Source organism: Littorina saxatilis, linkage group LG14, assembly GCF_037325665.1.
Source record: "Littorina saxatilis isolate snail1 linkage group LG14, US_GU_Lsax_2.0, whole genome shotgun sequence".
NCBI lineage: Eukaryota > Metazoa > Mollusca > Gastropoda > Littorinimorpha > Littorinidae > Littorina > Littorina saxatilis.
Genome location: NC_090258.1, coordinates 30,711,994 through 30,739,777, shown reverse-complemented (window position 1 = coordinate 30,739,777; position 27,784 = coordinate 30,711,994). Strand labels below are relative to the sequence as shown.

Genomic DNA, 27,784 nt, shown 5'->3' with positions numbered 1-27,784 from the left:
CTGTCTGTCTCTCTCCCTCTCTATCTCTCCGTTTCTCTCTCTCTGTTTCTGTCTCTCTCTGTCTCTCTCTGTCTCTCTGTGTGGCTCTCTCTCTCTCTCTGTCTCTCTCTGTTTCTCTCTCTCTCCCTCTCTCTCCGTTTCTCTCTCTCTGTTTCTGTCTCTCTCTGTCTCTCTGTGTGTCTCTCTCTCTGTCTCTCTCTGTTTCTCTCTCCCTCTCTCTCTCTAGAGAGAGAGAGAGAGAGAGAGAGAGAGAGAGAGAGAGAGAGAGAGAGAGAGAGAGAGAGGGAGAGAAGAAGAGAGAGAGAGAGAGGGAGAGAGAAACACAGAGAGACAGAGACACAGAGAGACAGAGAGAGACACACACAGAGAGACAGAAACAGAGAGAGAGAAACGGAGAGAGAGGGAGAGAGAGAGAAACAGAGAGAGACAGAGACACAGAGAGACAGAGAGACAGAGACAGAGAGAGAGAGAGAGAGCCACACAGAGAGACAGAGAGAGACAGAAACAGAGAGAGAGAAACGGAGAGAGAGAGAGGGAGAGAGACAGACAGACAGACAGAGACAGAGAGAGACAGAGAGAGACAGAGAGAGACAGAGACACTGACACAGTTTAATTGAATAGAGAGAAAGAGAGAGAGAGAGAGGGAGAGAGAGAGGGAGAGAGAGGGAGAGAGAGAGAGAGAGAAACATAGAGAGACAGAGACACAGAGAGTAGTTTCGTAACGTTATAGAATATAGAATGCATTCTATATTATAGAATGCATTCTATAGTATAGAATGCATTCTATAGTATACAATGCATTCTATAGTATATAATGCATTCTATAGTAAATAATGGATTTTTTTTTATTAAATAATGAATTGTTTAGTAAATAAAAGATTTCTTTAATTACAACAATCACACTTTTTACTTTTGTGTAAATAATAAATTATTTAGTTAAATAATGAATTATTTAGCTATATAATGAATTATTTAGTTAAATAATTTATTATTTAGATCAACAGGAAAAAAACGTAATTTCTTTACAAACGGATTGCCATAGATGGCGTGATATCGCAAGCCGTTTTGGAAGCAAATAAGCACTGTCAGTGTCAGACATATGCTGAAACACGATTACAGCAGTTCAAACTTTTTGATTATTGATTTTTAGGAGTACGCAATATCGGACAGTCACACTACAAAAAGACAATGCCTTAGTGCATAGATCGGTATTCTCAAACGTCACGAACAGACAGTACGTTGCTACTATATATAATATTTTACTGTATTAACAAAACCTCACAGTCCCATTAAAAATGTGTGGTGTGTGCCGAAAAGCAACCATATGAGATTCAGTCAGTGGGACCCTGAATCTACCTGGGGTTAAATCGGGTTATTGACTCTCATTGCATGAATTTTTAAACTGAATATACTGTTCGTGTTGTTTTTGTGATCCACTGCAATTGATGTGTATACCTTAGAATCTCAAGGTAATTTTTGAACGGGGCATACAGATGATGCATTTTGCCATGATCACAGAGTGATACGTGTATTTTGCTTATCAGGTGTCAGTGCAGAAACTCCAAGAGGGAACGAAATTCAAATATCTGGAAAACCTGGATGAGGAGATAGACAGCCTAACAGCACATCCTCCTATGTTTGCTCGGACATCTACTACCTTCAAACTGCATACTATGCGTACACACAGGAATATGGACGACTCAACATTGATCAAAATGGGTAAGTAACACAACACAAACAGATGATTTCCATTATGATAGATTTATTTATCTGAAAGTAAAATTGACAACAGAGTGTACAATTTGTTTTCAAATACGAAAATATCACATTGGGTTAAAAAAAAAAAACACACACTATCATATATCATTAAAACTATTCTTTATTTCTAAACACATACATATCAGCATAGTTTATTCATGTAAACATCCTCATTTCGGTTCCCAGTCTATCTGAAATCAAGTATGCCCAACTGAAAAAAATAGCGATCACACAGTGCTTCAGCATGAATTTGAAAACCTGCTCTACGTCACATAGACACAGCGTGTCTTATGATTTTATCCACCCTCTCCAAACAAACACGTACACGTTTTCTCTTGTACGAATGTCTTAAAAGCTCAAACTAAGCTGCTGTTTTATTCTGTCTTGCTTTGCAGGAAATACAGGCACGTCGCTTACCCATAACAGGCAGCTGGTGCGCTAGCGAGTGGGGTTTCTCGGCAGAAGCATCAGAGTACCATTACCAACCTGTGCAGTCAAAACAATCAGAAATACTTTCCCAAACGGATGAAGAGTGGGGTTCAAACTCCCTGAGCTACAGAAGGCTGAAATATACTTTTACAAATCGTGTGACTGTGTTGAACTAGTATCTTTGGTTGAACAGATTCCTGCATGGTTTGAAGATGATACTGAGTTGTCACGTGGTCCGGTACATCAGTGGTTCACATTCTGCAACATTTTGTTCCAGACTTTTTCCACTGTTGGTGTACTCCAGCATCAGGTAGTCAGTCCATGAGCCGGTCAGCATAGCTTGTGTCCAGTATTGTCCGTTTGCCTGTTGCCTGAAACATGGTTTTTGGGAAGTAACTAACGATCTCTGCACACATTTTAACATGTGAATAAGAACAGAAAAGTTTGTCAAAAGTATACATAGTTTAATTTGCATTTACTTCAAGACCAGACTTTCTTCTCGTTCATTATTTCTTCATAAAGATTCTGGAAATTAACAAAATGTTTCCCCCTATCAAGGCCTCCTAACTTTTTTTTTAAATGCAGGTCGGTTTGTTGTCATCTGTGCATTACTACCTCTTGCCACCCGTGCGGTCATTGCCACCAGGTATCTCAACAATCAAACCGTCTATACAGGCTTTAAGGCACGTCCTTTTTCAAAACAGGATTGCTCACTACACAGATCTGCGAAGACGTTTACATAGAGAAAAAAAATCTCATGACTTGAACATAATTATTAGGACTGGGTGGTCGAGTGGTAACGCACTTGCGCTCGGAAGCGAGAGGTTGCGAGTTCGACCCTGGGTCAGGGCGTTAGCAATTTTCTCCCCCCTTTCCAAACCTAGGTGGTGGGTTCAAGTGCTAGTCTTTCGGATGAGACGAAAAACCGAGGTCCCTTCGTGTACACTACATTGGGGTGTGCACGTTAAAGATCCCACGATTGACAAAAGGGTCTTTCCTGGCAAAATTGTATAGGCATAGATAAAAATGTCCACCAAAATACCCGTGTGACTTGGAATAATAGCCCGTGAAAAGTAGGATATGCGCCGAAATGGCTGCGATCTGCTGGCCGGTGTGAATGCGTGATGTATTGTGTAAAAAAAAATTCCATCTCACACGGCATAAATAAATCCCTGCGCCTTGAATATGTGCGCAATATAAATTGCATAAGATAAAAAAAATAAAAAATAAAAGATATAAGTCTCACTTTGATTGATTGATTGAACATATACCAGGAATAAACATCCTGACTGGTTTTTGGAGCTGGATTTTGTAGGGAATGTTTTACACGTGTGGCGTTTAAGAAATTAATTAATAAAATTCTACATTCGCAAAGAGAGTACCCATACAGAGTGTTCAGTTCTGGTATTTTTCAAAACGGAAAGATGGCCATATCCCATGTAAAAGCCTGGTAAGATTTGAGATTTTGAACCCAATCGTTTAAGAGGAGGCATCCATGCCTGGATGAGAAATACACTGATAACACAGAAAAAGCACGAGTTTAACCTGCATATTCACAAAACTGGTTCAGAGGCCCGGTAAAGGGAACACATGTTAGTTATTTTAAGAGAACATCACGAAGACCTAATTATTAAATTAAAGCCTTTCTGCACAAATGTACATCTTCTATGAATTATATTCTAAAACGCCACATGTGTAATTCATTCCACACACAAAATCCAGCTCCAAGAAGCAGTGAGGCTGTTGATTATTGGTATGTGTTCAAGTCGACAGATGATTTTTCCTGTGTAAACTGAGCCTTGGCAGATCTGATAGAGTGAGCAAAGACCTGCATTTTTTTTAAACGTGTTTAGAGGCCTTGAAATGGTTAAACATTTTGTTTATTTCAAGTAGTCTTTATGAAGAAAAAATTAACAATAAGGAAGGCAAATGGGTTGAAATGCAAATTAGATTCCTTTTGACGAACTTTTTATGTTCTTCTTCACGTGTTACATTATGCGTACGTAGATCGCAAGATATTTTCGAAAATATTCATAGATAAGCCAATCTGCAAACGGACAAAAATTCACAATATTTATGAAGCCAATAAATTTGACTCAAGAACAAAGCTTATGTGTTTGAGGTGATGTGCATCCATGGGTATGAATGTTAATGAGTCCGTCAAAGATACCCTCCATGTCGCCTCACAGTGGAACCTACCATATTAAAATTATACCACCTTAAATTACCTTGCTCTTTCAAATGTACTGCTTAAACTTCTTGAACATGCAACTCTTGCTGTCTACCATAAAGACCATCAGGTCAACAACATACTCGTGAATGTTTTGTTTTGGTCTATAATTAAACATTTCAGAAAATACCCTTTTTTATATTTTTTATTCGGAAGCATAGCCTACTGACTTTATTTGAAACTACTTCGACAGATATAGTTTTGCAGGTTGACGGGAGGTGAGTTACGAAAGAAATTCCATACCATATGTCGCTCAGCACAGAAAGCATAAACGATTAACATGAGTAGAAATGAACTTGTACTTGTTTTCATAATGTATTATTTGGATGGTATCTGTCAAAAACACTTTCTCGATTTTTCCAAAGCTAGAATAAGGCACTAATTTTCAAAACAAAACAAAAATCTTACGATGAATGGCACGTTGGTTTTCTCCTGTGGTGATTCTGGTCAACAGTTGCGTTGTGATCACGGAGAACCGGGAAATCTGGAATGGTCACGGTGTCAGTGTCTAGTGACCTGTACTGACCAGTGGCCGTGAGTGATGATGAAAGGTCTGGAAGTAAAAGAAGAGAGAAAATGAGTGTGAGTATAAATCATGTATGCTTCTGATCTATACAGTACACTGAACATTTAGACACCCTCTGGAAGTCGTCTGGATGTGTATCCATGTTGTAGCAATTAGACTGGTTTTGCGTCTCTCAGTCAATGCAGAAAGATTAATTCCCTGCACAATTCGTAATCTTCTTGTCTCTAGCATGCAGGTGTCTGTTTACCTTTCCGGTTGCACATCCACCAAAAGTTTAGATCTGGTAAAAATAGCATTAAACCATGATTCCAGCAAACGCTGCCAATTTCATGAATTGATATCAGGGGATAGTTTGCGACTGAATAGAATAGATAACGTGACACACGCATTGTCCTACGTGTCCACAACCCTGACTACTTTTTACTCTTGCTCTTAGCTCAGCTCAGACCGTTCTGTAACTCTGTAGATCTAGCCTGTGGCGCATCTGTACTCCAGCGAATATCAGCTGGACCCAGACACACTGTTCTGCACCAATTCGTATTCGCTACGCAGCAAAACAATGTTTACGTGTAGTCTATGCATGAAAATAAAAGCATGTACTCTGACCTTCAACGCATTCCTTCTTGTGAGATAATCCGCTGTTCGCATGTCCCCTCGGAGTTTCGATGGCTCGTCGACTGTACCAGCCTCGCGTAATACTGCCCTCTCCGGACTTTTATGAAGGGAAGACACTGCCAGTGGTCAAAACATTTGTTTCAGGGATGAAACGCCAACTTTTGTGCTGCAGAAAAATGGCGAAATCTGTGTCCAGAAAGTGCCCGACACTTTGAAATCTGCACGCTTGTGCTGCACACATCTCTTTCATTTCCACAAGAGACTCAGAGTTTTATGAGGGAAGTGTGCTATGAAATGTTTGGGGACATTGACGAGTTGTTGCAGTTTGCGGATGCTCTCCACCGAGGCATTCTTTTCGGGCATACAGTGGTGACTTTTCTGTGTGAAAATCAAGCTGGTACTAGTGGTAGAATCAACACAATAACTTGTGACGTCACAGTGTACCGACGTCACAGTGTACCAAAAATCACGTGACCACTACTTGACCCCAGGCGACTTGTCTTGGTTAGCCCCGCAACACTAAATCTGCAACTACAACAACAACAATTTTTTTTCAATTTTTAAAATATTTTTCCAGAGATGTTTGTAACATTTGGCATTCGATTTTCAAGTTTTGGGGGATATTTAAAAACCTTGGACTTTTCCTTTAATAAGAACCGCTCCCTTAGAAAAAAGGTAATTTTGAAAAGGCGGGATTCGAAGACTGGTGTTTTGGCTCACATAAGTGTAGCCTATGCGATCGTCAACTTTGTCTGTCTGTCTGTGCGTGCGTCCACCATTTACTTGAACATGCAGATATAAGGAAACGGAGTGAATCTGTTCTCAAAGTCAAAATTATTACGATTTTGCGTCAGTTTTATAACATGCTCTGTCATGGTTCTGTCTGTAAAAGTTGGTACCTTGCAACAACTTCCTTGAATTTGAAAGACAGTTTTTGAATGCTAGATCAACATAGATCTGTATCGCGTTTCATTCCAGACTCATCTCTTTGATTGTAACGTTTGCTGTTTATGCACTATCATGATTCACTAATGTCTATAACGTTTGGTAAACTTACCTTGCAACAGCTTCCTTGTGGGGGTTGTGCAACCCCCCCCCCCCCCCCCAGCCTAAACATGTACCTCACTTATTTAAAACATTTTTTATTATTGTTTATTTTATGCCGTTTCATGCAAGGAGCGACCATTTTCCTATCTCAGATTATGACCTACCCATCAGCTTCAGGGGGCGAAGCCCCCTGACTCCCACAAGGGGCTCTGCCCCTTGACCCCGCCAGGGGGAACATCCCCCTGGACCACCACTGGCAACCCCCCCCCCCCCCTCCTCTTAGCCTAGTCCGGCCCTGGTCTGTAACGTTTGGTAAACTTACCTTGCAACAGCTTCCTTGTCTTTGTTGGCATTTTCTTTCAAGGCAGCACAACGTAAGATTAGCTTATTTTGGACAGCAGGTAGAATGCGAGTTTTGAGACAAAGACAGTCGTCCAAAGAAAGCCTGCTCTGGAATTTTGTTCTACATAATGGTACATGTGATTCTGTATTTTTCTGCGGTTAATGTTAATGGTTTCTTGTTTCCTCTGTTGGTTTCTTCCTCCTGATAGTCCAGGCATCTTAGCCACTTTAGTGAAGGGAACGTTGAAGTGACAATGACTAGGTTTAAAATGTCCCTTATCAGAAAGTTCAACCTCATTCCTTTGATGTTTATTAAACACATTTTCATATAAAGTTGGCGCTTCATACGGAAAAATGGCTTTGAAATTGACCCAAATCCTTCTTTGGGCTCTGTAAATGTCGTTTGGGGGTATGGTTGTAAAATGGTATCTACTGGTCACCCCAATGTATAAACTGAAAACTCTTTCTGCACCAGAACACGCAGAAAGGATTGTATCTGCCTGATGTCTGATGCTTTTCAAAATCCCCAACCACTAACACCTTCAAAACGGACTTTAACTGACACTGTTGTTTTTCCCTATATAATCCTTACTATTTTTCCGAGACGTCGTCGTGTTGTGTATTTAGCTTGCCACAACCTCATACATGGTCCTAAAAGTTAAAGTTGAAGAAAATACTAAAGATAAATGAAAAAGCTGACGCAGTGTCATTCGCACCGTGAATCCCCCCATGGGAACATACTAAAGTCTGGTTCCAAATAGGCTCAATTTCCTTCTATTTCTTTGTATTTCTGCCTCGTAGGGGTAGGGGTGTTCAAACCAAAGGCACCTTTAAACCAAAATTCAAATCACACATCTTACAATACTAAGACACTCAGCAGTAAAAGGGTGTCTGCTGGTAAAAAATTCCAAACAATCCTAAAAGTACTTCACTACTAAAAGTGCTTTTAAAAAGAGCCGTTATTTTTCCCTCTATATTTAGTATTGTGTTTTCTGCGAACATGTAGTCTATTTAGATGGTTGTCGTGTGCACTTGAGTTGCAAAAGCGTTTTCAGTTGGGCATATGTCGAAAAGCAAAGAATTAGCCCTTTGAAAACCATCAGAACTGTCACACAAAAATAACATTTACCTATCTCACCAACTGACCAAACATAGGGCTTTTCCTTATGTATTATGTATTGTCGTGTTTTTTGTAGCATACTTGTGAAAACAGCCACCACTGTTGTAAATGATACTTTAAAGAGCATTATTTCATTTTTACAGTTGAAGGACAACCTGGACTGCCGTATATTACAGCTGTTTTACAATCAGCCAAAATTTTCTTAACAAACGTATGTTAAGAACAACTCCCATAGTGAAATTGAAGGAAAACAAATTGAAAATCCCCCTGCCTTAGAGGAGCTAAAGAATCAACAATAAACGACTGCATGGATAGCTTGATGCACGAATGCATTGCGGACATGTTTGTCTCCAACCAAGAGAAAGTTCCAAAAAATCCCTTTTGTGCTTCTTATTATACAGTGACGTCAAAGACAGCCTTTTCTGCTGTTCATACATTCAGGGGTTATGGTTACACTAAACGACGTAGTTGTAGACATACTGCCATCCAGATTTATTTTTTCCTTGCGAGCAGTCACAGGGTGTTTGTGCTGTCTGCCAACCGTTAGATGACCCCGCCCAAGTCTGTTAAGGGACCGTTTGACCGTTATAGAACGCGTCTTTTTGATTTTTTGGCACAGTTGGAAACGGTTGAATTTTATCCCTACCATTGTTTCCAAACATTATATAGGAATGTTTTGTGAACAACGGATAATAGCCGCTACTCGCATGTGTAGCAAAAGTGAGCGTACATACTCACCCTGGTCGTCCAGCCGTTGTCCGTTGCCCGTCTTTATCTGTCTGTACTGAACATTACCTTTGGATATTTCTCCAACGCTATGAAGTGAAGAAACACCAAATGTTGCAAAATGTTGTATGACCCCAAGAGCTCAAAAAAGATACTTGAGAACCTTGACCTTACCTTAAGGTCAAGGTCACAGGGAGAATGAATGTGGTCTAAAAACTGCAAAATTTCACATTGTGCCAGTTTTCTGGAAAACAAATTAAAAACAGCGGGCTTAGTTTTGTATGGTATACAAGAAAAAGAAAGCCTTATCTTCTGATACCATTTTGGTTGACCTCGCTTCAATGTCAAGGTCACAGGAGTCCTTCAAAGTTGAATTGTATACATGTTTTGAAGTGACCTTGACCCTGAACTATGAAAAAAATCTTTCAAACTTCATAATTGTGTGGGGCACATGTTATATACTGATATTGAGCCACATTTAGTCACATATCATCAAGGTCAAGGTCACTTTGCCCCTTATGAAATGTGACTGAAACGGGCAATTGAATCACTAAAAGTGACAATGTCTCTTTGTAGAAAGTGCCAATAAGTATGTTTATGCTTCCTATGTCTTGAATTGATAGCCTTGTGATGTGTGACCTTTGATGATCTTGACCTTGGCCAAAGGTCATGTGTAATTTGGTAGGAAAAATCTGTAAAACAGTTCTAATAGTGTACAATGTCCTTGCCAGCTTCAGTTGTTAGACCTTCACCTTCAAGGTCACCTGAAGGTCAAGGTCACTTTAAGACAAAGGTCAAGCATGAGAGTCGCATGGGCTTTGCTTTGTTAAGATTTTTTACCAAGACACATGGATTTCTTTACCCGGCTTGGTCACATTTTTCATAGGGGTCAATGTGACCTTGACCCTAACGATATGTGACCAGATGTGGCTCACTATGAAATTCTAACAAACGCCCCACTCAGTGTTTAAGTTTGTAAGAGATATCGTCCATAGTAAAGTTAAAGGGGCAAGCTCACATCAAAATATGTCTACAATTCAACTTTGAAGGGCTCCTCTGACCTTGACATTGAAGCGAGGTCAACCAAAATGGTATCAGAAGATAAGGCTTTCTTTTTCTTGTATACCATACAAAACTAAGCCCGCTGTTTTTAATTTGTTTTCCAGAAAACTGGCACAATGTGAAATTTTGCAGTTTTTAGACCACATTAATTCTCCCTGTGACCTTGACCTTATGGTAAGGTCAAGGTTCTCAAGTATCTTTTTTGAGCTCTTGGGGTCATACAACATTTTGCAACATTTGGTGTTTCTTCACTTCATAGCGTTGGAGAAATATCCAAAGGTAATGTTCAGTACAGACAGATAAAGACGGGCAACGGACAACGGCTGGACGACCAGGGTGAGTATGTACGCTCACTTTTGCTACACATGCGAGTAGCGGCTATTATCCGTTGTTCACAAAACATTCCTATATAATGTTTGGAAACAATGGTAGGGATAAAAATCAACCGTTTCCAACTGTGCCAAAAAATCAAAAAGACGCGTTCTATAACGGTCAAACGGTCCCTTAACAGACTTGGGCGGGGTCATCTAACGGTTGGCAGACAGCACAAACACCCTGTGACTGCTCGCAAGGAAAAAATAAATCTGGATGGCAGTATGGCTACAACTACGTCGTTTAGTGTAACCATAACCCCTGAATGTATGAACAGCAGAAAAGGCTGTCTTTGACGTCACTGTATAATAAGAAGCACAAAAGGGATTTTTTGGAACTTTCTCTTGGTTGGAGACAAACATGTCCGCAATGCATTCGTGCATCAAGCTATCCATGCAGTCGTTTATTGTTGATTCTTTAGCTCCTCTATGGCAGGGGGATTTTCAATTTGTTTTCCTTCAATTTCACTATGGGAGTTGTTCTTAACATACGTTTGTTAAGAAAATTTTGGCTGATTGTAAAACAGCTGTAATATACGGCAGTCCAGGTTGTCCTTCAACTGTAAAAATGAAATAATGCTCTTTAAAGTATCATTTACAACAGTGGTGGCTGTTTTCACAAGTATGCTACAAAAAACACGACAATACATAATACATAAGGAAAAGCCCTATGTTTGGTCAGTTGGTGAGATAGGTAAATGTTATTTTTGTGTGACAGTTCTGATGGTTTTCAAAGGGCTAATTCTTTGCTTTTCGACATATGCCCAACTGAAAACGCTTTAGCAACTCAAGTGCACACGACAACCATCTAAATAGACTACATGTTCGCAGAAAACACAATACTGAATATAGAGGGAAAAATAACGGCTCTTTTTAAAAGCACTTTTAGTAGTGAAGTACTTTTAGGATTGTTTGGAATTTTTTACCAGCAGACACCCTTTTACTGCTGAGTGTCTTAGTATTGTAAGATGTGTGATTTGAATTTTGGTTTAAAGGTGCCTTTGGTTTGAACACCCCTACCCCTACGAGGCAGAAATACAAAGAAATAGAAGGAAATTGAGCCTATTTGGAACCAGACTTTAGTATGTTCCCATGGGGGGATTCACGGTGCGAATGACACTGCGTCAGCTTTTTCATTTATCTTTAGTATTTTCTTCAACTTTAACTTTTAGGACCATGTATGAGGTTGTGGCAAGCTAAATACACAACACGACGACGTCTCGGAAAAATAGTAAGGATTATATAGGGAAAAACAACAGTGTCAGTTAAAGTCCGTTTTGAAGGTGTTAGTGGTTGGGGATTTTGAAAAGCATCAGACATCAGGCAGATACAATCCTTTCTGCGTGTTCTGGTGCAGAAAGAGTTTTCAGTTTATACATTGGGGTGACCAGTAGATACCATTTTACAACCATACCCCCAAACGACATTTACAGAGCCCAAAGAAGGATTTGGGTCAATTTCAAAGCCATTTTTCCGTATGAAGCGCCAACTTTATATGAAAATGTGTTTAATAAACATCAAAGGAATGAGGTTGAACTTTCTGATAAGGGACATTTTAAACCTAGTCATTGTCACTTCAACGTTGTTCTCTAATATGCCTGGACTATGAGTTGATCGTTATCACTCAAACAAGACCATCAGAGAGTACCTCAGTTGCTCCTCAAAATGGACTGTGAATAGTGTGTTGACTGTGTTGACCGTCAGAATTATTTTAAGAACCAGGCTGCTGCAGTCAGTTGACATGTTTCGCATATATATTGTAGGGTTTCCATGCTGCATAGGTAAAGTGGCTTGCATAACCCGACTATTCAGTATCACAACACTGTTTATATTTGTGTAGGTTGTAGTCATCACAACTAATCGCAATTTGCCTTTTGTTTCAGAAAGGAGTATAAGATACAACAAGAGTGACGCTATGTCAGATATGCCTCAGCCACAGTCATGTCGACTTCCGAATTTAGATCCACTCGGCATGGCGACAAGTCTTGATGAAAAGTACAAGACTGAGGACAGCAGTGGAAAAAGTGGCCACATGGCAGGTACCTATTGCTTAGTGTCTGCAGTGCAAAAGACAGACAAGCTGATGGTAGATTTCCAAATGAACACAGTACCCTCAGATCTACTGCTCATTTACGACGGGCAAGCTACAATCCAGGGCAGAGAACACTGCAGCATTGTAATCCAACTCTTCATTTGTTTCAGGAAAGGACGTCCTTACAAATTAACATTACAACTCTCTGATACAAAGACATAGTGCATAGTGTACTCTAAACAAGAGGTTGTGCTACCACAGGAAGATCCCGATAATTGAGTGGGACAGGATTAAAAAGCTTCCCAGGGCTGCAGTGAGGAAGTACATGGTTTTTCTGTCATTAATACCTTTCACACAGCCAGTATATGAGAGATAATATGGTCTTCTTGGTGACCGTGTATGTCCAAGTACGCGGAGCTGGTTGCCAGCAGGACAACGTGTCACAGGAAAATATCATAGACTTCGGAGTGCGAGGACCAGGGAAAATAACCTCATGTGAACCTGTCTGAGTGTGACCATCGTGACGCCCATATCTTTACTCTTAGTCGTATGACAATTCCAAGAATATATTATCTTGATACGCAAGCTCTAGGGTAGGTTAATGATTGTAGATAAGCTTTGCCATGATAATTATGCTGATGCAGTTTAAAAGTGTGTCTGTGTGTGCGTGCGTGTTTGTGCGGTCTTGTGTGTGTGTGAGTATGTATGTGTGTGTGTGTGTGTGTGTGTGTGTGTGTGTGTGTGTGTGTGTGTGTGTGTGTGTGTATGTGTGTGTGAGGATTGCACAAGATCTTCTTCAGGGACAACTACACCAACAACAAATACACAGTCATTTTATCTGTTTGCCTTTTTTTGAAAAGTATAAATGGAGTAGATATGATGCGTTAGTTTTAACTCTGTGTGTGTGTGTGTGTGTGTGTGTGTGTGTGTGTGTGTGTGTAGGTGTGTGTGGGTGTGTGTAGGTGTGTGTGGGTGTGTGTGTCTGTGTGTGACGGAGTGATTGAGTTTGTGTTACTGTTTGTCGATTTCGTTTGCCTTTTTTTGAAAACTATAAATGGAGTAGATATGATGCGTTAGTTTTAACTCTGTGTGTGTGTGTGTGTGTGTGTGTGGGTGGGTGTGTGTGTGTGTGTGTGTGTGTGTGTGTGTGTGTGTGTGTGTGTGTGTGTGTGTGTGTGTGTGTGTGTGTGTGTGTGACGGAGTGATTGAGTTTGTGTTACTGTTTGTCGATTTCTCACGGGAGCCTTGAATGCTTCGCCTCTTGATTTTTTTGTCTCTCTCTCTTTAAGGTATTTTTTTAAAAGGTGGGTTTATACGAGTTATGTACTAATCTCTGTACGTCGAGACAGCTTGAGAAAAGTTGAGAAAAGTGGCCACACCCAAGTCATGGATGACAAGAGATGTTTGGACTGCAACACGGACTGTCGGTCGTCGCTGAATTGACGCGAAAGGGGTTCTTTGTGTTCTGATGCAAGTCATTGAGTAGAAAAGGTAAACGTTCGGTAGGCGGGAGGACTCCGAGGTTACAAAGGTTAATTGTAGTTTTACCGCTTCCTTTTCACTTGAACTTATTTTTATATAAGGCCTTATAAAAATATTTGTCGGTTTAGAGTAACCCGACCGACCCTATTTTTTTCCCTCCGACCCTGAAACTTTTTTTCATTTCTCAATAAAAAGAAACTGCCGGCACATTTTGCGAACCATACCGAGAGTAAGGGAAGTAACCTCCTTTAAATATCGACTAAACTTTTTTTTTTAATTTAAATACAAAATAAAACAAGTCGCCTAAGGCGAAATTACAACATTTAGTCAAGCTGTCGAACTAACAGAATGAAACTGAACTCACTGCATTTTTACAGCAAGAGCGTATACTCGTAGCATCGTCAGTCCACCGCTCGATGCAAAGGCAGTGAAACTGACAAGAAGAGCGGGGTAGTAGTTGCGCTGAGAAGGATAGCACGCTTTTCTTTATCTCTATTCTTTTTAACTTTCTGAGCGTGTTTTTAATCTAAACATATCATATCTATATGTTTTGGGAATCAGGAACCGACAAGGAATAAGATGAAAGTGTTTTTAAATTGATTTCGAAAATTTAATTTTGATCCTAATTTTTATATTCTTAATTTTCAGAGCTTGTTTTTAATCCAAATATAACATATGTCTATGTTTTTGGAATCAGAAAATGATGAACAATAAGATAAACGTAAATTTGGATCGTTTTATAAAAAAAAATTGTTTTTACAATTTTCAGATTTGTAATGACCAAAGTCATTAATTAATTTTTAAGCCACCAAGCTGAAATGCAATAACAAAGTCCGGCCTTTGTCGAAAATTGCCTAGCCAAAATTTCAATCAATTTGATTGAAAAATGAGGGTGTGACAGTGCCGCCTCAACTTTTACAAAAAGCCGGATATGACGTCATCAAAGGTATTTATCGAAAAAAAGAAAAAAAACTCCGGGGATATCATTCCCAGGAACTCTCATGTCAAATTTCATAAAGATTGGTCCAGTAGTTTGGTCTGAATCGCTCTACACACACACACGCACAGACAGACAGACAGACAGACAGACAGACACACACACACACATACACCATGACCCTCGTCTCGATTCCCCCTCTACGTTAAAACATTTAGTCAAAACTTGACTAAATGTAAAAAGCCGACCTACCGATCCTATCTTTTTTGATCACGTTACCCTAAACCAACATACATTTTTGTTTTGCCGAAGGATGCATCATGGAAACTCTTTTCTAACTCCTTGCGGATTTTTTTCTAGGGAGTTATTCTACAATTATACAGAAACTCCGAGGAACAGTCAAGCGTAAGACGCGTCACAGGAGCCTAGTGTTTAGGGCTTTGGCCTAGGTGCCCTCCGTAAATGAAACTTGTTCGATAGAAAACTAGCTAGTTACACGTATCAGCATGAAACAAAAAGTGGTCCATATTAGGGAACCTTTGTTGTTTTTATTGTTTAATCCCCGTTGCAGACTGCTAAAAAAGAAAAAAAACTTTCTTGAACTTTTTTCCACTTGAAATACTGTTTCTACAATAACTATATTATTAATATGTGTGTGTGTGTGTGTGTGTGTGTGTGTGTGTGTGTGTGTGTGTGTGTGTGTGTATGTGTGTGTGTGTGTGTGTGTGTGTGTGTATGTGTGTTCGTACGTGGGTGCGTGTGTGTGTGTGTGTGTGTGTGTGTGTGTGTGTGTGTGTGTGTGTGTGTGTGTGTGTGTGTGTGTGTGTAAGTTTGTGTGTATGTGTGTGTGTGTGTGCGTACGTGCGTATGTGTGTGTGTGTGTGTGTGTGTGTGTTAATTTGTACATTGTTAGTCTTATTCTGTTTTTACATTTAGTCAAGTTTTGACTAAATGTTTTAACATAGAGGGGGAATCGAAACGAGGGTCATATCCGGCATTTTGTAAAAGTTGATGCGGCACTGTCACACCCTCATTTTTCAATAAAAATTGATTGAAATTTTGGCAAAGCAATCTTCGTCGAAGGCCGGACTTTGGTATTGCATTTCAGCTTGGAGGCTTAAAATTTAATTAATGACTTTGGTCATTATTTTTTTTATAAAACGATCCAAAATTACGTTTATCGTATTCTTCATTATTGTCTGATTCCAAAAACATATAATTATGTTATATTCGGATTAAAAACAAGCTCTGAAAATTAAAAATATAAAAATTATGATTAAAATTAAATTTCCAAAATCGATTTAAAAACAATTTCATCTTATTCCTTGTCCGTTCCCGATTCCAAGAACATATAGATATGATATGTTTGGATTAAAAACACGTTAAAGAGTTAAAAGAATAGAGATATAGAAAAGCGTACTATCCTCCTCAGCGCAACAGCTACCGCGCTTTTCTGGATTGTTAATTTCACTGCCTTTGCCACGAGCGGTGAACAGACGATGCTACGAGTGTACGGTCTTGCGGAAAAAATGCAATGCGTTCAGTTTCATTCTGTGAGTTCGACTGAGCTTGACTAAATGTTGTATTTTCGCCTGACGCGACTTGTTATTTATTGCTTTTATTTATGTATATCCGTTTTTACATTTAGTCAAGTTTTGACTCAATGTTTTAACATAGACGGGGAATGGAGACGAGGGTCGTGGTGTGTGTGTGTGTGTATGTGTGTGTGTGTGTGTGTGTGTGTGTGTGTGTGCGTGTGTAGAGCGATTCAGGCTAAACTACTCTACTGATCTGTATAAAATTTGACATGAGAGTTCCTGAGAATGATATCCCCGGACGTGTTTTTTTTTTCTCGATAAATACCTTTGATGACGTCATATCCGGCTTTTTTGTAATACTTGAGGCGGCACTGTCACACCCTCATTTTTCAATCAAATTGATTAAAATTTTGGCAAAGCAATCTTTGACGAAGGCCGGACTTTGGTATTGCATTTCAGGTTGGTGGGTAAAAAATTAATTAAGGAATTTGGACATTAAAAATTGGAAACTTGTCATTAAAATTATTTATTTTTTAAACGATCCAAAAACATGGCATGGTTATCTCTTATTTTATGAATACATTGTTTAAAGGCACAGTAATTAAGCCGATCCCGTAAACCATCTCTGAGCTCCCCCAGCCTCTACATACAGTGCAAACATACTTCCATTTGAACGCTCACCGAGCGGGAACATCCTGGCTGCTTTCTGTCGAGAGTGAGACATTTTCAAAGAATTTATTTTCGTTTACTATGCGAACGGACAGTCAGGCGCCTCGTTTTGGAGCTAGACCTAACTTTTAAAATCTAAATAATGAATTGACAGCTTGTTACACAAACATTCTTCAATCACAAAAAGAACTCTTTTTTCATCAAGACAAGATCAGTACAATTCGAAGTTTTGGAAGTTTAACAAAAGAAAAACCCGGAAACGTGTCACGCAAAACGTCTTTCTCGTAGCAAACGACGGTTCTACCCAGCGCCAGTTCCTCTGAACCGTTAACCGCCACCGCTCTAGTTCGCAGCCGTTTGTTGCGTTTTAGATTCAGAGGTACACAATAACGTGCTGTTGCAGATAAGCTTACAGCGAGTCGCATTGAAATCACAAACTGACGACTACATTGTGAAAAAAAGGAAACTGGATCACATGGGTTCACGATGGCTCAGGGGTAAGAAAAACCACTCAAAAATAAATTCTTTGAAAATTGCTCGCTCTTTACGGAGGGCACCAAGGATGTTCACAAGCGGTGAGTGTTTAAATGAAAGGGTGTTTGTACTGTGTGTAAAAGCCTGACAGTATCTGTGATGGTTTACGGGAGGCTTACTGTGCCTTTAAACCAACAACAACAATAACACAACACCAGCAAACCAACCAACCAACCAAACACACAAAAACAATAACCAACAAGTAACAATAAAGTTAAAGGCTGTCGTTAATTGAGCCCGAAGTCGACTTTTACCGAAATGTCAGTGCTAAAGTTTTGGGCAGCCAGCTTTGTGAAGTGGTCTTCCTGAAGTCGACTTTTACCGAAATGTCAGTGCTGAAGCTTTGGGCAGCCAGCTTTGTGAAGTAGTCTTCGTGAAGTCGACTTTTACCGAAATGTCAGTGCTAAAGTTTTGGGCAGCCAGCTTTGTGAAGTGGTCTTCCTGAAGTCGACTTTTACCGAAATGTCAGTGCTGAAGCTTTGGGCAGCCAGCTTTGTGAAGTAGTCTTCGTGAAGTCGACTTCGCCCAAAAGACAAATTCCGAAAATAATTTTGTCGAGTGTGTATGGGTTGTGAAAGAGTGAATACCCTGGATTTTTACTCGGACAGAAATTGGAGGTGCTAATCACTAGCGAGGGGTGTGTCGGAAACACGTGGATAGGAGCACGTGTGACTTTATTTGTCCGAGGAAAAAGCAAGGGTATTCACTCTTTCACACCCCATACAAACCCGACGGAGTTATTTCTGAAAATTGACCATTAATGATAAGCTTTATAAAATGTTCAACAAGTCGCGTAAGGCGAAAATACAACATTTAGTCAAGCTGTCGAACTCAGAGAATGAAACTGAACGCAATGCAATTTTTCAGCAAGACCGTATACTCGTAGCATCGTCAGTCCACCGCTCGTGGCAAAGGCAGTAAAATTGACAAGAATAGCGGGGTAGTAGTTGCGCTGAGAAGGATAGCACGCTTTTCTGTACCTCTCTTCGTTTTAACTTTCTGAGCGTGTTTTTAATCCAAACAGATCATATATATATATGTTTTTGGAATCAGGAACCGACAAGAAATAAGATGAAAGTGTTTTTAAATTGATTTCGAAAATGTAATTTTGATCATAATTTTTATATTTTTAATTTTCAGAGCTTGTTTTTAATCCAAATATAACATATTTATATGTTTTTGGAAACAGGAAATGATGAAGAATAAGATGAACGTAAATTTGGATCGTTTTATGAAATTTTTTTTTTACAATTTTCAGATTTTTAATGACCAAAGTCATTAATTAACTTTTAAGCCACCAAGCTGGAATGCAATACCGAAGTCCGGCCTTCGTCGAAGATTGCTTGGCCAAAATTTCAATCAATTTGATTAAAAAATGAGGGTGTGACAGTGCCGCCTCAACTTTTGCAAAAAGCCGGATATGACGTCATCAAAGACATTTATCGAAAAATTGAAAAAACCATCAGGGGATATCATTCCCAGGAACTCTCATGTAAACTTTCATAAAGATTGGTCCAGTAGTTTAGTCTGAATCGCTCTACACACACACACACACGCACAGACAGACAGACACACACGCACACACACACGCACACACACACACACACACACACACACACACACACACACACACACACACACACACACACACACACACATACACCACACCCTCGTCTCGATTCCCCCCTCTACGTTAAAACATTTAGTCAAAACTTGACTAAATGTAATAAAAAAAAGACAAGACCTTCACTATTCAGAACCAAAGACGTTTCATTATTTTACCAGTCGTGTATTTGGTTCTTGACTTAAAATAAGTAAGTGCAGTCTATTTGAAATTGTACTTTAAATTAAAAAATAATAGCTTACCTTGAAGTTGAAGTCCCCAAGAGAGGAAGATGGCGGTGGAAAGAAAGCACACACTAAATATACCCGCCAAAATACAAGGATGACACCTTCACGCGAAAATGAAGATCAATAAAGACCGTCCAGATCTGTACACACTTCTTTTGGTCACTTTCTCTCCAAAAAAAAAGTTTTAAAAAAATAAAAACACTTTTCCACGAAAAAAAAACAACTTTCGAAATCTTTACCACTGTTTCTTTTTCAGCCACTTTCTCTCAAGAAAAACACACCCACCCCGCCAACATCAACAGCCAAAGGCAGTCAACTTCTCACGAAAAAGACGCGTACAATTTTGTCACTGTTCTTTCAGTCCATTTTTCCCCAGAAAAAAAGGGAAAAACGGCAGCTAAGCACCTTCTGCTGCTAACGAAAAAGACGCCGATAATCTCCCTGCTGATCTCCCAGTCAATATTTCTTCCAAAAAACAAAATAAAAAATTTAAAACAGCTAAACACCCTTCTCTGCCAACGAAATCAAAATGCTGAAGATTCTTTTCAGGCAATTTCTCCCCAGAAAAGAAACAGCTAACAACCTTGAGCCAACCCTACCCACTAAAATGATCAGGTATGTGGTGTTCCCACAGTGGGGTGTACATTCATCCGTGGGTGGGTAGGCTTGGGAGCGCTGGTGCAGCGTGTGTGTGCACCACCGTGCATCACGCCCTTTCCTTATATACGGGTACATTAATAGCATCAAACGGGTGAGTGCCTGTCTTTTGGAGAAAAAGTTGAGTGTGTCTGTCTCGAAATTTGAGACTAACACAGGTGCAGTTGGGATTTTTTAAATTTTGATTCCTTTATTTATTTATTTATTTATTTATTTATTTATTAATTTATTTGTTCATTCATTCGTTTATTCGTTTATTTATTTTTACATTTATCTAGTTATTTGTTAATGGATGTATATATATCCATTTGGGATATCCAATTCTTTCAACAGAGTTGCTTGCATTTTTCGATTTTTAACACCAAACATAATTTCGTGCACTCTTAACTCTATTTGTTTATCCAGATGTACCCAAATACAAAATTCTATCTGTTTCCAAAACTCAATCACCACTGGGCAAAAGAAAAAAAAGTGTTCTATATAATCAACGCTATTACTACAATATGAACAGACATTGTCCTCCACAACTTTCATTTTACATAACATAATGTTTGTGGGATAAATATTGTGAAGTAATTTCCATTGTAATACACGCAACCTTGTCTCTTTAACCGATTCAAAACTAATCAGCCAATCTTTCTATCAATACGACAATTTCATAATTAAATTTCCTCCTCCAAAAGCCAATTGCACACGGTTCAACAACTTTCATACTTACTAATTCTTTTCTAAACTGTTGTGCGCTGTGTACTTTCTTATCACGATATGAGGGGATATCCATCAAATCAATTTCTTTCTTTCCGTACATCGTCTTATTCATTACATTCAGAACAACAGCACGAACCATGTTATATTCCAAAATTCTTCGTGGGGATTTTCCTAAAACATCACAAATGAACTGATAGGAAACAAATTGGTTTCTGTATAAAACATCATGTACACTATTAGGACCCTTTCTCGCCCAATCTTTAAAATAGTACATTTCCGGCATAAGCAAAACATTGGTTATTCCATAAAAGCGGATTAAATAAATTATCATCAATACATAAGCCTACGTTGTTATCAAGCCAGGTTTTCAAAACAATTTTCCAAAATTTGGATTTGACAAGTTCACTCCCCTTTAGTCTCCGAAAATAAACATTTGAATGAAAACATTCACAATTTGAGCCGTACATTGAAAACACTGACTTTGGAACACATTTCCACTTATCCGTGACTTTGGGGGATGTCAGTCTGACAGCCCATAGTAATAAAAAGGATGCCTGCATGTGTTTCAAATCAATCATATTTAAACCACCATTTTCGACATCACTACACAATATTATCCTTTTAACCTTTTCAAATGCCTTTTTATTATTTTCTTTCTTTTTCCACAAAATTCTAAACAACTGTCTATTAACTTCTGCTACATAATACTTTATCAGGTATCACAAATGCCTGCATAAAATAAACAAATTGGGAAATCAAAAACGTTTTTAAACAATAATTTTACCCATGATACTCAAATTTCTTTTCTCCCTTGCCGAAATCAAGCGCTTAACAGACGTCATTCGCTCTGTTCAATTTTCCTCAACGTCAGAGGCTGATATGTCATTACAAAAATAAATTCCCAAAATCTTTAATGTTTTCTTCCAATTGAAATTATAAAAGGTGTCTTGACAATGTTTCTGACTTCCTGGCCACATGGCTTCACATTTCGACAAATTCAACTTTAATCCGGAAACGTAATAAAAGAGTCAAAAATTAATAAGGCATGTTTTAAATCCGTTTCACTTTTCAAAAATAACGTTACATCGTCAGCATACAAAGCAATGTGTAACATATCATCCCAAAACCTATCATTTAAACAATTCAGATTCGAAATACCTTTAACATTCTTATTCTGCCTAATCTTAATGGCTACTAACTCAATTGCCAAAACAAAGGCTAAAGGTGAGAATGGACATCCCTGACGGATTCCAGACTCCACTGGAAAATACTCAGACAACCAGCCTGCATAATTAACACAACTCTTGGCATCTTTCATCTTTTGACGCTAAACGCTACTTACACAAACGCTCTACAAGTCTGCCATGCCTACATTTACACGACAATCCCAGATACAGGAAGCCCTTATCACAGATAAAAGCCTGAATAGATCTATGGAGGCACACTGATGCCTTAAAGGCGTACTATCTAACCAGTCATTTTGAGAACGTTTCAGGTAAATTTGACCGTAACAAGTTCACAGGACATTCGCTGTGATGTAATTTAGAACCATCTGCAATGATTCGCTCGAATATGCTCGCTATGCTTATTAATTAAATTGAACTTAATCGGCGAGCGACTTTCTTTACCAAACTCTTCTAAAAAGGGAGTCCCGACTTCTGTTCGTCGTCATATTTTATTCAGTCCCGATGGGTACTCATTCGTCGATGCAAACTGCTTCTTTTTCTTCTGCGTTCGCTCAGATAGGCACTCCGGTCCTCCTGACAAATGCTGCTGTCCAACGAAGGGTCTCCACAGGGCCGTAGAGCTTGTCCCTCACTGGTGTGTCAGCAGGCCAGATTGCTGCTCTCAGGTTTTGGTGGATTGGACAGTCCTGCGGGAAATGCTCCACTGTCGTCATTGGTGTACCGCAATGGCACGCATAGGACTCTTAAATACGACATTTGGTGCACAAACAAAAACCGTTGGATTCAGGAATTCGAATCTGAATCTGTTACCTATCAGGTGCATGCAGATTCCATGGTTTACGGGTCTAAATCGCATTACACAGCGAAAACAAACACACTTTCATTGGAGAATATAATTATACCGTCTCGAAAGACTACCCGACACCGCATTCAGATTTGAACTTCAGAACCTCGTCCAAACGCTGATTCTAAGGTATCCTTCGAGTGTGGTGTCATCTGTTCATCCCCCTCAAACCGAACTCTGTTGCTCTTCAGGCGAGTTCAATTCTATACCTCTATCAACAGCTTGTGAAATGCAGCTTCCACTCAGGAGCGAAAGGTAGGACGGAAATCAAAAGCAGCAGAAGTCTCGAAACACCAAGTATTTTGACTCAGTCCGCCATCGTGCTTAGTACTGTTATGTTTTCACTAGGCTATAATTATGTGTGAAGGATAATCCTAAATGCCATATTTTATAACTGCGTGTGTTGGATGTGCTTGGCTGGAGTGAATGGAGTGAAAACTGGGCAAGTGAAAACGAGTTCTCAACTGTGAGCATTACATTAAACTGTATTCTGTATTCTGTCTCATATATTATTAATGTCACGATGAAAAAGGAATTCCTGTTTTAACCAAGTCTCAAAACACCACTAAAACCCAGACGCTCAAACACATATTTGTAGGTCATCCTGGTGTGTGGTGACATATAATTACAACCCCAACCCGAACTGTATAACTCTTGGGGCGATTAGAGACAGATTTTGTTGTCCAACATATCCCTATTTAAACGTGAAGGGCTGTCAGACGGGCGCAGTAGCCTAGTGGATAAGACATCGGCCTCCTAATCAGAAGGTCGTGAGTTTATATCCCGGCCGCCTGGTGTGTTAAGGGTGGAGATTGTTCCGACCTCCCAGGTCAACTTATGTGCACACCTGCCAGTGCCTTATCCCCCTTCGTGTGTACACGCCAGCACAAGACCAAGTGCGCAAAGAAAAGATCCTGTAGTCCATGTCAGAGTTCGGTACGGTGGGTTATAGAAACACGAATTTACTCAGCATGCTTCCCCCAAAAGCGGCGTTTGACAGCCTGAATGGCGGGGTAAAAACGGTCATATACGTGAAAATCCACTCGTGCAAAAACATGAGTGAACGAGGGAGTTTCAGCCCATGAACGTAGAAGAAGAAGAAACGTGATGAAGTGTCCCTTTACAGGGCCGGACCAAATGAGTTGTAAGGGGGGGGGGGGGGTTCCTCCTTTTTTGGGGGGGCAAATCAGCGAAGTGGCGAAGCCACAAGCGCGCGCCTGCAAAGCAGGCGCGCGAACTAGGGGGGTCCGGGGGCATGCTCCCCCGGAAAATTTTTGAAAAACGGTTAAAATCTGTGCAATCTGGTGCATTCTGGGCCTTGTTTTGAGGGTTAAGGCCTGTCAGTGTGAGTTGGGGGAGGGGGGGGTACCTTTTTCTCATCGGATTTCACATTGAATAAAATTTGTTAGAGACACACACAAAATTTATTTAAAAAAACCAAACAAAAAACCCCACTCAAAGCAAGGTACATGCTTTTTCCAGGGGTGGGGTTCCGGACCCCCCCCCCCCCCCCCGCCCCTGGGTCCGGCCCTGCTTTAATAAATAGATTCTTTCTTTCTTTATTTGGTGTTTAACGTCGTTTTCAACCATTCAAGGTTATATCGCGACAGAATAAATAGATCGTGGGATACGATGCAAAGCGTGCACCGGATCTTCCTTCAAAAGGCCTTTACCGGTGAACATTCACCATTGCACAACATGCTGTCACGACTCGGTGACACCAAGACACTGAAACCGTAGAAGGAAATATGAGATGGCGAGAAGGATTTCTCACAGCGAATGGGTGCACGTTTCGTAGAATACAGCTAGAAGTTGAAACGACGTGTCTCAACGTTAAAGCCTTGTTTTCTCTCTAGTCAGTAAATCTCTAAAAATTAGAAAGAAAGAAGAAAAACACAGATTAGAAGTAACTGCCAACCAGACTTTGGTGTGTAACCCCCTTGTACGCATATTTTTTACATTTAGTCAAGTTTGGACTAAATATTTTAACATTGACGGGGAATCGAGACGATGGTGGTGGTGGTGTGTGTGTGTATGTGTGTGTGTGTGTGTGTGTGTGTGTATGTGTATGTCAGTGTGTGTGTGTGTGTGTGTGTGTGTGTGTGTGTGTGTGTGTGTGTGTGTGTGTGTGTAGAACGATTCAGAGAAAATTAGGCCATTTCCAAAAAGACGTCACGATGTCACCGCAGATCTTTTTATTTTCACAGCAAAGAAACGAAGCAAATATTTGGCTTTTATTGCACACTGAAAAATCGTTCATGAATTGAATTTTCAGGAAATATAATGTTTGAGGTTTTAAATCAATGGCATCGCTGGGGTGTACTGCTTCAAACACACGTCAAAGGTTAGAAATTTACCCCATTTTGTCGCTTTTTTACGGCCAAAACAGGGTGTCTTTTCCGACGGGTTTGTTGAAAAATCACTTCGGGGGCAGTTCCTAAACATTATGTACAGTGCCAAATTATTCATCGTTGGAAAGAGCAATGCCTGCTCTCTATTCTGACCTAGGGTATACTGCATTCATTTGATACTCTCTAATCTACACTTGAATGAAAAAGGGCAATATTTGAGTCTTTCTTGCATTTATTTTGTTCCATGTAGGGTACCCCCGAAGCGATTTGTAAACACAACATTTGCAGGCTTCAAAAACGCCATTGAAAAGCTTAACCACGCGCGTTTTAGATCTATTTTCGTGGTTGACTTAAACCGTCAGATCTGACCAAATGTTTTAACGTAGAGGGGGGAATCGAGACGAGGGTCGTGGTGTATGTGTGCGTGTGTGTGTGTGTGTGTGTCTGTCTGTCTGTCTGTGTGTGTAGAGCGATTCAGACCAAACGACTGGACCGATCTTTATGAAATTTGACATGAGAGTTCCTGGGTATGATATCCTCAGACGTTTTTTTCATTTTTTTGATAAATGTCTTTGATGACGTCATATCCGGCTTTTCGTGAAAGTTGAGGCGGCACTGTCACGCTCTCATTTTTCAACCAAATTGGTTGACATTTTGGTCAAGTAATCTCCGACGAAGCGCGGACTTCGGTATTGCATTTCAGCTTGGTGGCTTAAAAATTAATTAATAACTTTGGTCATTAAAAATCTGAAAATTGTAAAAAAAAAAAAATTATAAAACGATCCAACTTTACGTTCATCTTATTCTCCATCCATTTCTGATTCCAAAAACATATAAATATGTTATATTTGGATTAAAAACAAGCTCTGAAAATTAAAATATAAAACTTATGATCAAAATTAAATTTTCGAAATCAATTTAAAAACACTTTCATCTTATTCCTTGTTGGTTCCTGATTCCAAAAACATATAGATATGATATGTTTGTATTAAAAACACGCTCAGAAAGTTAAAACGAAGAGAGGTACAGAAAAGCGTGCTATCCTTCTCAGCGCAACTACTACCCCGCTCTTCTTGTCAATTTCACTGCCTTTGCCATGAGCGGTGGACTGACGATGCTACGAGTATTGCTGCGTAGCATTGCGTTTAGTTTCATTCTGTGAGTTCGACAGCTACTTGACTAAATGTTGTATTTTCGCCTTACGCGACTTGTTTCATTTAAAAAAAAACCCAACATAATTCATCTCTCTGTATTATAGCAATCACCCGTGTGTTATGACCACTGTGGTCAGTTCCTTCAGTGGTCGTGCGAGACAGGTGTACTTTAGTGATTCAGGTCACTTAGGCGAAACAAGTATACCCACATCACGACGTGCCGTGTCCTTTTTAGTTCACGTACAGCGTACACTATGAATAGCAATCACCTGTCTGTTACAATCACTTTCGAGAGAGACTCTCGGTTCCTTGGTCGGTCGTTATAGACAGGTTCGAGTGTGCTTTAGTGATTTAGGTCACCGAGGCTAAACAATTATACCCACAACACGACATGCCATGGTCCTCTTAAGCTTATAACGTACCTCGTGAATAATAATATCTGGAGTGTGGAAACGTTGCGATGTTTTGCTCTTCGCATGACCTGTCCTACACAAAATTTAATGCCGACCTGCTGAATGCAGCACAATGATTTAGACCTGCTCGCGTCACCTCCTGTAGCGAGCTATCTTCTTTTTTTTTTTAATTGCATTTCTCGTCTCAGATGGGGTTAGGCTTTCACATGGGATAAGACCACCCCTCCACTTGGACTCGTACCAAAACTCAACACCCTGACTGCTTGCCGAGGTGATTTTCAAACTTTTTGATGAATGAATTTCCCCAAGAGACACCAGTAAGTGCCTTGAACAAAATGAATTCTTCAAACAAAATGACAACTGTCCACAAGGAGTACCCAGGCTGCTCAGTTTTGGTATGACCAAGTGGAGGGATGGTCTTGTACCATATACAAGCCTGACCAGATCTGAGGCTATGGGGCGAACTGTTTTCACGAGGCGGAGTGGGCCATTAACAAAAATGCTCACGGACCAAGAGTTGTTCCCCTCTGACTGGGAGGTTTATTGCTAAAGTGAACGCAATAGTTGATATCCGTTGATTTTGCTGAACCATGCGTCTGCTTTGGTGTAAGATACTGTATTATCTTTATTTTCCATGGGCTTGCGAACTTACGAAATCCGGAAACCTGCCTCGACTGAATTCTTAATAGAACAAATTGGAAAGGAAGAAAGAACGAAGGATCGAAAAAGATTGATTGGTTGATTAATTGATTGATTGTGTACGTGCGCGCGCGCGTGCAAGAGTGCGTGTGTGCGTGCGTGCGTGCGTGTGTGTGTGGGTGTGTACTCGCGAGCGCGCACGCGTGTGTGTGTGTGTGTGTGTGTGTGCGTGTGTGTGCGTGTGTGTGTGTGTGTGTGTGTGTGTGTGTGGGTGTGTGTGTGTGTGAAACAGACAGACCTCACAGACAGAGACAGACAATGAGAAAGAGATGATGATAATTAGTTTTAACGTCCTCTTGGAACCAATTAGCCTATCTTGGGACAGGTAGAGTTGATATGCTTTATGGGGGGACAGGACACTGGACAGACATGCAAACAGAGAACACATATGATCGTGTTATAGATCTGGAAGTCTGTTGGAGAAAGAGAGACAGAGAGTTTCAAAGAAGCACATCTTTTTTGTTGAAAGCATGCAACCTTCAACAGTAGTTCGAAGCACAAT

General features: G+C 39.9%; 1 long non-coding RNA gene across 1 annotated transcript in view; it reads left to right on the top strand.

Annotated features, from left to right (window-relative positions):
- LOC138947551 (uncharacterized) overlaps nt 1-2,243 on the top strand; it is a 3,753-nt gene extending 1,510 nt beyond the window's left edge. The window contains exons 2-3 of the long non-coding RNA XR_011449704.1: nt 1,545-1,719; nt 2,154-2,243. This is a non-coding gene — a long non-coding RNA (uncharacterized lncRNA). The remainder of the gene's footprint in view (nt 1-1,544; nt 1,720-2,153) is intronic.
- Nucleotides 2,244-27,784: the final 25,541 nt, after the last annotated feature.